Raw genomic sequence first — 12,410 nt, 5'->3', positions numbered from 1 at the left:
GTCATGACGGCCTGTGAAGCCTGTCTTGTAGCCATTTCGGCAGAATTTAAGTCAAGGTAGCATTGGTCTTTTCCCCTATGCATTGGGCACTTAAAAGTACGTCGTTTGATGCCTAAACTATGTCATTTTACTCAGTCTAAGCCTAATAATCTAGTTAGAACCTACCCAAAACCCTCATTCTCCTAAAATCACTCAACTTAGAGAGAAAAGAAGAGAAAGACGACCAACTCTTCCAAGAAAAAGCAGAAGCGTTCTTTAAAGTTCAGCCCTAACATCCAAAGGATTTCTCCATAGATTTCGTCACCAGGTATGTGGGATTTCACTAGTGGGTTCCTTTCACCCATTAGGTCCCTAGAATTTAGTAAATTCTTCAGATTTTCATAAACTGTTCAGACTTAAGGTTTTTAATTTTTTCAAGATTTATTGTGATTATGGTTCCTTTGATCGAAATAAACTTGTTTCTTGATAATTAAGTATAATTCCATGCATATCACTCAGAACCCTAGCTTGTGTAAATTTATCCTAGTTCATGAATTTTACTTGCTAGGCCAACCAGACATAAATTCATGCTTCAGATTTCGAATGCCATAATCTAAGTATATAAATGTTGCATTCTCAGTTAGCATGTCAGTTTTTGAGCTATTCAGTATTTAGTGCATTTTAGCTTCATAAATATTCAGATGGGAGTAGACTTAGCACCGAGTTGGACTAGGGTTCAGCGTAGCCTCAAAGTCCTAAAACTATGTGCCCGCATAGGTTTATAAGTCCCCTCTGTTGGAAATCAAATATAGTGATCATGCCACAGTCGTGCCTGTATACCCCTGGCAAGGTATAGTGGGTCCTCTCGATGGGGCGTATACATCGGACTCCACGTTTAACTCATGTGGTTTATGTCGGTTAATAGTAGCTCCTACAGTCAGACTCTTAGTACATTGACCAGGTTTTCAACATTTACTTCACAAATCAATTCAGCATGTTATCTACATGATTAGTACTTGGTCATTGCATTCAATTTAGTTCTCAGTTATACTTCAGTACATATCTATATCCTTGTTCAGAATATATCATTGCTCAGTTATGCATTGTTCAACTTATATACTTTTTCAGCTTAGCATATCTATATCATGCATGCTCAGTACATTCCAAGTACTGACGCATATTTTGCGCTACATTATTTCATGATGTAGGTTCAGGCACTCAACANCTCTGCATAGCATTGAGTTATTCTATTGAGTAGGTTTCCGCTGAGTTAAGAAAGCCAGGCCAAGGGTTCGCTTGGGGCCAGCAATGGTTTCCGAGTGCCGGTCCCGCCCAGGGTGTAGGCTCGGGGCGTGACACTTATATACTTTGTTCAGCTTAGCATATCTATTTCATGCATGCTCAGTACATTCCAAGTACTGACGCATACTTTGCGCTACATTATTTCATGATGTAGGTTCAGGCACTCAGCATCCAGATAACTCTTAGATTTATCCTTGATTCGACTTCAGCAGCTTCAGTTGTGAGTCCTCATACTTCGAGGACAATAGACATGCTTTCTATTTTAGTCTTTACTTTAGTTTTCAGTTTTTCTAGAGTTAGCTGGGGGCATATCCCAACATCTCATCAGTATTAGAGGCTTTCAGACATAGAGTCAGTGTTCAGTTTTTTTGGGGTTGTTTCCCCTAGATATTCAGATATATTTTTATTTGGAGTCAAATTAGTTTTGGCTCATTTTACATTTATGCTTCCGCTTACCTAGTTATATCTTTTAGTATGCTTATTATATGCCAGACTCAGGATTAGCTAGGGGTCACTCGTGATCCTAGGTCCCGTGTTACGTCTAGAGGGTAGCCTTGGGGCCTGACAATGAAGGTACTTCGGTAGCGTAGCTTGTCAGGCATAACATCTTTATTCTCTTCCGGTAGCTTCTCTATGCAAGGCGACAATGTCTCTCAGTAAACCATGTATTCCTCCATACTTGCAATGGTTTCCCTAAATATCGGCTCCCCTTCTTCAGCCCCTTGACTAATTGCATAGCCGAAAGGTGTGCTTGGCTATGTTTGTGTGGCATAGTCATTGTAGGCACCATGCAAGATCCTTCTTGTTCCATGACCAAGAGACATTGGAGGTAAGGGACGATCATAGTATGACGATGTCTAAAGAACTCTTTTCCTATAACAATGTCAAAGATATCCATCATAGTGACGGTAAAGTTTGTCCTACCTTTCCAATTGCCCAATTTGACATCAACACCATTGGCTTAACCATGATCATTTTGAGCCTTAGCATTCACGGTCTTAACATGGGAGTTAGTTGGAGCAAGCTTCGACTCTAATTTCCTTGTTGCGGCTTTAATTTAGTCACAAAATTGTGAGTGCTCCAGTATCCACCAGTGCACTAATACACACGCACCACCTGCTTGAGGTTGGACATGACACATGGGGGACTGGCTAGGTCTATGTATTATATCTGGATCGGTTGAACGTAGGCGATCAAATTAAAATCAAATGAAAGTAAATTCTATCGCATGACTATATATGTATATCTATGAATCCTACCGATAAGCCATCGGAGAAATTTATTATCTGGTTGAAAGTGTCAAGTCAACACAAAAAATGTAAAAAAAATTCATAAAATTTGAGTTTAGAGGGAAATGTTGCTGAAATTTCGGTCATAATTTAGTGGATACTTATGTCCTATCCCAATTTCTCCATAAGAGGATTTTTTGGCTCAGCCGCCTGAACATTATCGATGTGAAGAAATTTCAAAGTTACAAATATGGTAGTGTTGTGATTCTACTTTTTCTCTTCTTTCTCCCTATTAGAGTAAAAACCACCTTTTGGAGATAGGAGTCCTTGAAAATATTATTATTTTCTGAGTTTTCAATTTGTCCTTTCTAATAATGTTGTGGAAAATAAGAAAATGTCTAGGAACATACCGTGTCGAATTATGTTTGTTAATCAATTTTTAAAAATAATAAATTGTGTTGTTCTGTTTTGCATTAAAATAAAAACATAATATTCTTAAACTTAGTATTAACTCACATTTATATCCTCCAATTTTGGGTGTGCACCAGTAGGCACTTAGACATGTATAAAGCTGAACAAGTAGACACACACATCATACATGACATAATACACATATGATGCCATGTAGGATGCTACGTAGGACGTGAATTGTCATGTAGGATGCGAGTGGCTACTTGTTGAATCTATAATAGTTTAAGTGTCTATTGTGCACACTCAAAATTAGTGGATATATATGCCAAATGAGATCAAGTTAAAGGGCACGTTTATATATTATGTCTAAAATAGAAGTGTTACTTATATGATTTTCCTTTTGAGAAAATAAGACAAATAAAAATATCATTCTCACACATTGCTAATACTCTTCTTTCTCCCACACATGAACCTAAACTTTTCAACAAAAGTAGGTACATCACTCACTATAAATACCACATGCATTCTTCTACTTAAATCCCATCCATAACTAATATTACTGAATAAATATCTCATAAAACTAAGAAAAATGAAAATGATGAAGTTCGTTGTGCTTGTTGTAACTATTTTAGCATTGTTGCTAAGTGCAGCAAATGCACAACAATGTGGAAGCCAAGCTAGTGGAGCTTTGTGTGCCAATGGGTTATGTTGTAGTCAATATGGTTATTGTGGCACTACTCCTGCTTACTGTGGACCAGGATGCCAGAGTCAATGCAACTAAATTATGTCTGTGTTCTAGCTTAAAGGCTATGATAAGAATAAGGTAATATCCATGTGGTTGTGTGTTTAAAATATATAAATTTGTACTACTAGAATAAAGTGGGAACATGTATGTACTGTAAGTTCCACAAGAACAAGAATATAGTGTCAGGTCATGAACACTATATATGTACTAGTTTGTTTGTTTTCTATTTCAATGTGATGTTTATTAAGGATGGTCAAAAACCACTTAATCAAATGTCCACTAATTAAGTATTATTAGATTGATCCAAATAATTTTACTTTTGATATCATCTTTACATTTTTTTTATCCATGTGTTAAACATAGATATCAAATTAGAAACAAGCAACACGCAAGTCAATTAACAAGTAGACCAGACTTTAGCACATAAACAATCCACAGTCAACAAGTATAATTATCACAAGATCAACTATATCAATAAAGATCGTTCAGTCATTCAATACTCATTGTTAGGATCGAAAATAATTAGGTGTAATGCGAAAGTTAACAAAGCAAACCTCGATAGACCACGAGTAAGAAGACAAACGAGAAATATACCAAAAGACACAAAGATTTAAGGTGGTTCGGTCAATCGACCTACGTCCACAAAGGAGATGAGTAATCCACTGTATAAATATGAGAGTACAAAATATAGAGAGAATTAACCTCAACCAATTCACTCGGAATACATGAGAGCAGGGGTGTAGCTAGAGCTACCCAAACTGGACACCCTTCGTCGAAAAATTACGCTGTATAAATATGTCAAATTCTACATTTAAAGAATATATATTTAAAGCTGGACACCCTTGACAAAAGTAATGCCTTTGGTGTAGTGGTAATAGGTGTCCATTTGAGCGAAGGAGTTTTGGATTCAAACCCCAAATAGCACAATATTTTTTTATTTTATTTTGATAGCCACAAATCATTATTTTTGGACACCCTTAATTAAATTTCAGACTCGGCTCCACCACTGCATGAGAGGTTTACACAAGTGATACATATCAAACTTGTGTCCCACAAATTCTCCCCCTAACCAAAACTCTAAAAGCCCCTATGACTACATTGTGAGTGTTGATTAAGTTTGAAGGAACAAATCTCTATTTATAGAGTCCTAAACCTTTTCCCACAAGAAAAGGACTAGCCAATCCTAAACATTTTCCTACAAGAAAAAGGGTAGCCAATGTTAAACCTTTTTCTTAAAGAAAAACCTGTTTATGGTAAGAAACTCAGGGCAAATAATACCCAACACTCACTACATCATGAAACAACATAACAATAAGTAAAGTATACACATATGCTAAGTGACTTATATATGCAAATATTCATGATCTGCAGTGAGCAAACTTCATCCATGGACCAAAACAGCGTGGTAGTCGATAATATATATATAAAGCAAAATATACAATATTATTTGACAAATTAATAAGTTAGTATACATAAGTGTGCAAAGACTACTAGATAAAAGATTCTTGAAACATCAGAAGGCCTTGTAACTATCAACTAATTCTATTTAAGGTTTTCACTGTTGAGAATTGATTAGAAGAACATAAGATGTTTTACTGTGAGTTGAATAAGTCTTTCACTAGAGTTGAAATAGTCTTTGTTAGGTTGATATATTTTTTTTATTTAGTTGCAACTTTTTCTGGTATATATTTTCTTAGTTTTAGTCGAGTGGAGTCTTGCATAGATTTGATCTTTCTGAATTTCTAAGCATATAAAAGGTAGAGTCTTTCGATTAATAAAGAAGGCACTTCTTCAAAAAAATTACTTCATCTTACTTGTGCAACCCTAAGTTTTCTATGTAAAACGTATCTCTTTTTCCTACATTATGGTATCAGAGCGAGTGTTCGGTCTTTTTACTGGAAAATAAAGAGATAAAGAAACAACGATGGAGTGAAATACTCGAAGTAAAAAAATATGGCAACTAATGATATGTCCTCTACTTCACAACCCCTTATACATGTCTTCAATGATGAGAAGTATGAGTTTTGGAGTATCAAGATGAAGACCTTATTTAGGTCTCAAGAATTGTGGAACTTGATCGAATATATATGAGTTCATTGATGTAGAAGAGAAAGACGCAGAGGAAGAGAAGAGATTAAAAGAAATCAAAAAGAAGGATGCCAAAGCTTTGTCCTTTATTAAAAAAGATGTTTTTTGAGACATTTTTCTTCAGAATTGCAGTAGCTACTACTTCAAGAGATGTGTGGATGATTTTGAAAACTGAGTTTCAAGGTTTCTTAGAGGTGATTACTGGGAAATTACTATCTCTTCGTCGTGATTTTGAAATATTGTTTATGCAAAAAGTTAATTTGTGCAAGTTTTTTTTATCAAGAGTTAGTGGAATAATTGTAAGCCAAATGAAATCATATGCTGAAGAGTTTCTCACCCCGAACCTACACTCTAGACGTGGTTGATATAAAGACTTGTTTTTCTTATTAAAAATGTTGTTTTAAGTGATCAATTGCTTGTGTATTAGTGAATTATTGGTTCTTCCACCGAAGATTTAACGAGGGTGCCTCTCATGACGGGTTGGATTGTGACACTTTGGAGATGCAATCTGAATATAAGAGAATTTTTCTGGCTCAGCCGCCTGAAGATTGCTTATGTGAACGAATTTCAAAAATTACAAATATGGTAGTGATGTGATTTAACTGTCTCGAAAAACTATGTTTTTGAAAAAAATGCTCTGTTTTATGTATTCGAAGGGAAATGGTTCTGGATGATTGGATATTGTGGTGAAACCCAAAGAAAAATGGTACTGGGTACTTGCTTGTGATGTTGTGCGCGAAGGAAAATGATTCCCGACATGTATATCTATGGCAACAATCCCCCATGGATCCTACTTCACAGTAGAGCGATTGTGGAGGGGGGTGTATACGATAGGATCATTGGTCAATTCATTGTATTTCGTATTATTACATGTTCATATTGAGTCTATTTGCTATATTGATTGAACTACTTGGACTTTTCTGAGTGCAGGGTTATTCATATTCTTTATGTGATATAGCTACTAGTCTTGTTCGGTCAGTCTATGATGTCTAATGAGTACTCGTGATTTTATACTCATACTACTCTTGCTGCATCTTTTCTGATGTAGATCCCAGTACTAGCAGAACCTGATAATTGATTATCAGTCAAGTACAAAAATGCAACTTGGCTTACATTACGATATCCTTCGGAGTTTGACCCTTGATTCTCTTCCTAGACAAACTGAAGTTCAGCAGCTTCGTGGCAATTCCGACAGAAGGAGGGATTATACTGTGAGGCTATTGTAACTCTAAGTTCCGGTACATACCATGACCTTCTCCACATTTCACCACAGAGTCTATTGAAAGGCGATGAAATTACTTGAAATCTCTGATGTTGAAATAGACTTATTGGAATTCTTCCTTGGAGTTGGTTGTTCTGAATATCAAGCACTTGCAAGCGAGGGAAGTGGCCAAGGCCATAAGGGATTCCACCTTAGAAGATGTTGTTCTCGAGATTGAGCACACTGAGAAAGGACAAATTGACCAAAGACGGGGAAATTGTGCCCTGAAGTTGCAAATTAGGAAGAGCTAAAGCCACAACCCTTTGCCTTTTTGAACTACAAGTGACACCAAACCAAGACCAAAAAGAAGTATTCTTGGTCCCAATTATTGGCCAAAATATGACTACGTCTTGTAACAAGAAGCAAACGATATAAGTAAGAAGCATTTAAACACAGTTGTGGCTACCGAGTACAGACATTTTGCTCTGAGGTTTCATCTTAATATTAAGTAACAGAGTTATTTGGTGGGATTGTGATGATGAAATTGCTTTCTTATAGACAGAATCTACAGAAAGATTTCGTAGGAGTACATGAACAATAACTATACTATTTCAAGTGTATCTATATAATGTAGACTAGGCAATAGTCCGTTCTTATGAAAACTATACCTCGTTATGAGGTTAGCAACTCTTCCAAATTCAGAACTAATGTTTTTCTTCTCCTAATTAAACTCCTATTACTTTATGAATTGCAAAAATGTTTACGATACATAGCCTTTGACACCTTCTCAGAATCGTTATAGTTTGGAAGCTTTACCTCACGTAGATTGAAGCTGAAAGTTTTCTTGGCTTATGTGATCCTCTCCTTTGTTGAATTCATTTTCTTTTGCGCCCCATTCTGCATGTTTGTGTTCTGTTGATGCTGAAAAAAATGAAACTGTTTGTACTCGTTGAGATTGTCGTGAGGGCAAGTTCATCATTCACAATGCATTCATATTCTCGATTCATCCTGTTTTAGCTAGACTATCTTTGAGTTGAGAATTTTCCCGTCTAGCTAAGTCAGCACCAGCTTTTGCAGCATTTGCCTCATTGATAGCCTGCTTTAAGATGTCTCTCAATTTGTAGTTTTCTTCCCTTGCTGCTTTACTTCTTTGCTCGGCTTCTTTAAGAGACTCGTTGAGCTTAGTAGCTTCGTGTAGAGTAAGATTTCGTTCTTCTTGAACTTCTTTTATACATTCGATGAAGCTCATTTCTTTCCCATTCCAAGACAAAAGTGACTCATCTGCCTCTAATTTCAATCTCTCTGCTGTGTTCCTATACAATTCTGTTTTCCTTTTCGCTTCATCCAAAAACATTTTATATCTAGCCTTACTGCTTTTGACAATCTCTTTCAGATTTCTAACTTCCTTTTTCACTAGTCCTAATTCTTGTTGAGTAGCACAAAGCCTCTCTTTTGCCTCAGATGCTTCGTAAGAAACTTCCTTCAACGCCAACACCAAATCATCTAAAGCCTTTCTGCTCCTTTCCTCTGCCTCATTTGCCAATTTCATCTTTTTTTTTTAGCAAACTCATCTCATCATTCAAAGCCTTGGCCTTTGACGATGCAATCTTCTCGTTCTCTTTTACCAATTCGAATCCAGACTTGCTGTTTTCTACTTCCTTTTCGGTCAAATTTTTAATCTCCCCATTGTAAGAAGTGTCAAAAGATTCAATCTTTTCATGAAGAGAAGCTATTTCAAGCATGGATTCTTCAAGTTCAATCTTGATTTTTTCAAACTGTCTTGTCTTAGCTAACCAAGCATCAAATATTTTGGACTCCGATAACTTCTTGTTCTCCAATTCATCTTCCAATTCTTGAACTCTTCTCTTAAAATCAGATAACCAATCCGTTACACGTATCTTGAATGCTTTTACAGGACTAAATACATCTTTTTCTGGTATCTTGAGATCACATTTTACCGCCTTTTCGAGCTCCAATTTCAAAGACTTGATATTCTTATCTTTTATCTTCAACTCTTCTTGTTTGTTAGTAAGAAATTCCTTCAAAGTCTTAACTTCTNATCACATTTTATCGCCTTTTCGAGCTCCAATTTCAAAGACTTGATATTCTTATCTTTTATCTTCAACTCTTCTTGTTTGTTAGTAAGAAATTCCTTCAAAGTCCTAACTTCTTCATAGAGTTCACTTGATGTTATTCCATCACTTGCCTTGTGGACCACTTGTTTTATCTCACTTAGTTCGTTTATAGCTTTCTTCTTTTCTCCTTCAACAAAACATAATTGTTCTCTTGTCTCCCTCAAATCCTCCTCAAGTTTTTCCATTTGTTCTTGCATAACAACACGTCTATCGGTTTGATTCTACACACACAAAAAAATATAATTTTTGGACAAATTGATACAAAAATGATATAACAACTATGATTACAGATTACGCCACAATCCCAAACTAGTTGGAGTCGACTATATCAATTCTAAGGTATCCATTTGACACAAAATTTGCATAATGAGCACCTAGATAATAAGTACTTCACATTTTTGTATAATACCTTATATGAATGGTTAAAAGAGGGCTTCCTTTCAAGAGAGACAAGGGCATTGGTATCAATTTGTGATCCCAAAGCATCACATCTACAAAGTTTAGATGCAGAAATTGTTTTTGAAATGATTGAAGAATTTATCCTCTTTCCAGAATCATTATTGGACCCTACTCTGCAAATCCTCCAAAAACATCAAATATTCAATAAACAATACAAAATAAAATAAAATACGTCAGTCGATTTTTTCATCTGTCTAAGCCTTGATGGAAGATAAAACATGACTAGTAAAATAGTTAAGGTGCCTGCAAGTTGTCTCATACCTTGACTTGGAACGTAACGTCATGCGTATGCGTCTCGAATCACTATTCATTGATGATTATTCTTGATCTTGGGAAAAATCAGAAAATATATCAAAAGTTTTACTTTAATTAGGTATACAAAAATTGGTGGTAGAGAAGAGTAAAAGGCCCTATGGTTATATACAAAGTTGGAAGTTTGCAGGTTTTACTTGTAACGGCAAAGATTCATAAATTGCAACATATAAAAAACAGTAAATGTTGAAAGAGACAATATGTAATTTAATAACATAACTAATTGGGGGGGTTTAACAGTTTCAACCTTGTATATTTAATGTGGTTTGTTAATTAATAGGTATAATACATAAATATGTCTTTTAACATGGCTTTATTTCACATTTATGTCCTCCAATTTTGGATGTGCACGGGTAGACACTTAAACTTGTAAAGTTGAACAAATAGACACATGTGTCCTATGTGACATCGTACATGACAATTTGTGTGATACATGGTGTTCTACGTGTAGTATGTCACATATGACTCATGTGTCTACTCGTTCACCTTTATATAAGTTTAAGTGACTACTTGTGCATACCCAAAATTGGACGGTATAAATGTAAAATGCGGTCAAATTAGAGGACACATTTATGTATTATGCCTAATTTTTTAATATAATAAAAGTCAATATATGTGTTACTTTTCTAATAAATCTTAAAGATGATGTGATCACACAAATTAAATAAGGGAAAATTAGCAAACTAGTCAAAAAACCTAACTTAATTAGTAAAAATGTCAAAATGTCATTATTTTAGAAAAGATTGTGTATCCTATTTTATTTCACCTTAATTACACATTATCCAATTAATTCTCTCATATGTTAAAAAAAAGTGAATATTTTCTCTTTCGTATTTTCATCTTCCAATTCTTCTCATTTCAAAGCATGCCTCTCTCTGTTCCTTCTTGTTTGTTTGTTTTTTTCTTTCAGAAATTGGAAAATATATTTTATAAAGATATTCACACAATCCCTTTGATTAAGATATGCATATTTATCCGTTTTTTAAGATTTGTTTTATGATTTAATTTTTTTAAATCGTTCAAATTGTTGTATGTAGTTGAAATCACGTTTAGAGTTTGATAAACTCCAAATCACTCTCCAATGGCAGAATCTAAGAGAATTACTAGAGGTATCCAACTTAATCAATAATTTTCTAGCGATTTTTCATCATTTAATCTACGTATTACTCAAGAAATAGCGGATAATGTAGGATCCGCTGCTAAAATGATGGAAGAGACGATCGAAATATTGTTGTGGATATTTTGTTAGTTTTGATAAAATACCACATATTTGGAATCACCCTTTTCTAGGTATGTACATTGGTATGTATTCAGTAAATTAAAGATATTTTTATACTTTAGATAGTGATGCTATTTCAGATTGTATTAATGAATTCTTATTGGATGGTTTTGTATTTGTCATGGTATATTTGTTGTATTTGTGTTGTGTGATTTTATAAGTTATTGTACTTATAGGTTTTTGTATTCACTATGCTCTGTATATCATTTTCTAGTTATGGACATTGTAAGAGTGTTGTTTGTATCCAATTAATTAAAGATACATATTAACTTATACATTTGTATTCCTTTAAAATAAATAGTGATGATATTTCAGATTGTATTCACTCCTTATTATTTGATTGTTTTGTATTCGTTATGGCATATTTGTTGTAGTTGTGTTATGAGCTTTATAAGTTACTGTATTTACATGTGTTTGTATTCATTATGCTATGTGTATCATTTTCTAGTTATGGACATTGCAAGAGTGTTGTTTGTATCCAGTCAAGTTAAGATACGTATTAACTTTATACATTTGTATTCATTTTAAACAAGTAGTGATGATTTTTTCAGATTCTATTCAGTATAGCATATTTGATGTATTCATTAGATCATAATAATTATTGTATATGTCTGGTGTGGTTTATAAGTGTCACGACCCGATTTCTCAAGTCATGATGGCACCTACTATAACCCACCAGTAGGTAAGCCAACCCGTAACCCGGAACAACAAGTAATGGGTCTGAGGGTAGAAACTAAACAAGAGTAGGCAAATAACAATATAAATAGGCGGAAGCAAACCAAAAACATATATACAAATAAAGATCCCTCCCAGAACCTGGAAGTCACTAGTACAGAGCTACTAACAAAATGAGTACAAGTCCCAAAAGTGGACAATAAAGACTAGACTGTCTCGAAAGGTAAAAGACAAGTCTATATATACAGATGGAGACTGAAATAGTACAAAACGTCGTGTGCTCACTCCCGTCTCCGGATCAGTCTGCTCCAAGCTCGATCAACGCTGGCTACTAGTGCCCGAACCTGCATCACGAAATAGATGCAGAGCGTAGCATGAGTACCAAAACAACAGGTACCCAGTAGGCATCATAGGCCGACTGAACTTGAAAAGTAAAGGCAATATGAAAAGAAGGAATACGCAAACCGAAGTCAAGAACGAAAATCTAACTAACAATGAAATGCACACGAGTGTACAAAGAACTAACTAAAGTAATCTATAAGCTAACTACACCTAACTGGACCCCCATAAGCCCAGAAGGTACACTCGTGCGCAA

The 12,410-nt window shown here is 35.0% G+C and overlaps 1 protein-coding gene and 1 pseudogene across 1 annotated transcript in view; one reads left to right on the top strand and one right to left on the bottom strand.

The window, feature by feature from the left end:
• Nucleotides 1-7,958: 7,958 nt before the first annotated feature.
• Nucleotides 7,959-9,860, bottom strand: LOC125863655 (putative WEB family protein At1g65010, chloroplastic; annotated as a pseudogene).
• Nucleotides 9,861-10,767: 907 nt separating this feature from the next.
• Nucleotides 10,768-12,410, top strand: part of LOC125864477 (actin-depolymerizing factor 10-like) — a 616,735-nt gene continuing 615,092 nt past the window's right edge. Inside the window, exon 1 of the mRNA XM_049544499.1 lies at nucleotides 10,768-10,774. The gene's annotated coding sequence lies outside the window, so the exon portion shown is untranslated. The remainder of the gene's footprint in view (nucleotides 10,775-12,410) is intronic.

This window comes from Solanum stenotomum, chromosome 5, assembly GCF_019186545.1.
Source record: "Solanum stenotomum isolate F172 chromosome 5, ASM1918654v1, whole genome shotgun sequence".
Lineage (NCBI taxonomy): Eukaryota > Viridiplantae > Streptophyta > Magnoliopsida > Solanales > Solanaceae > Solanum > Solanum stenotomum.
This window is presented reverse-complemented; position numbering and strand designations above follow the sequence as displayed.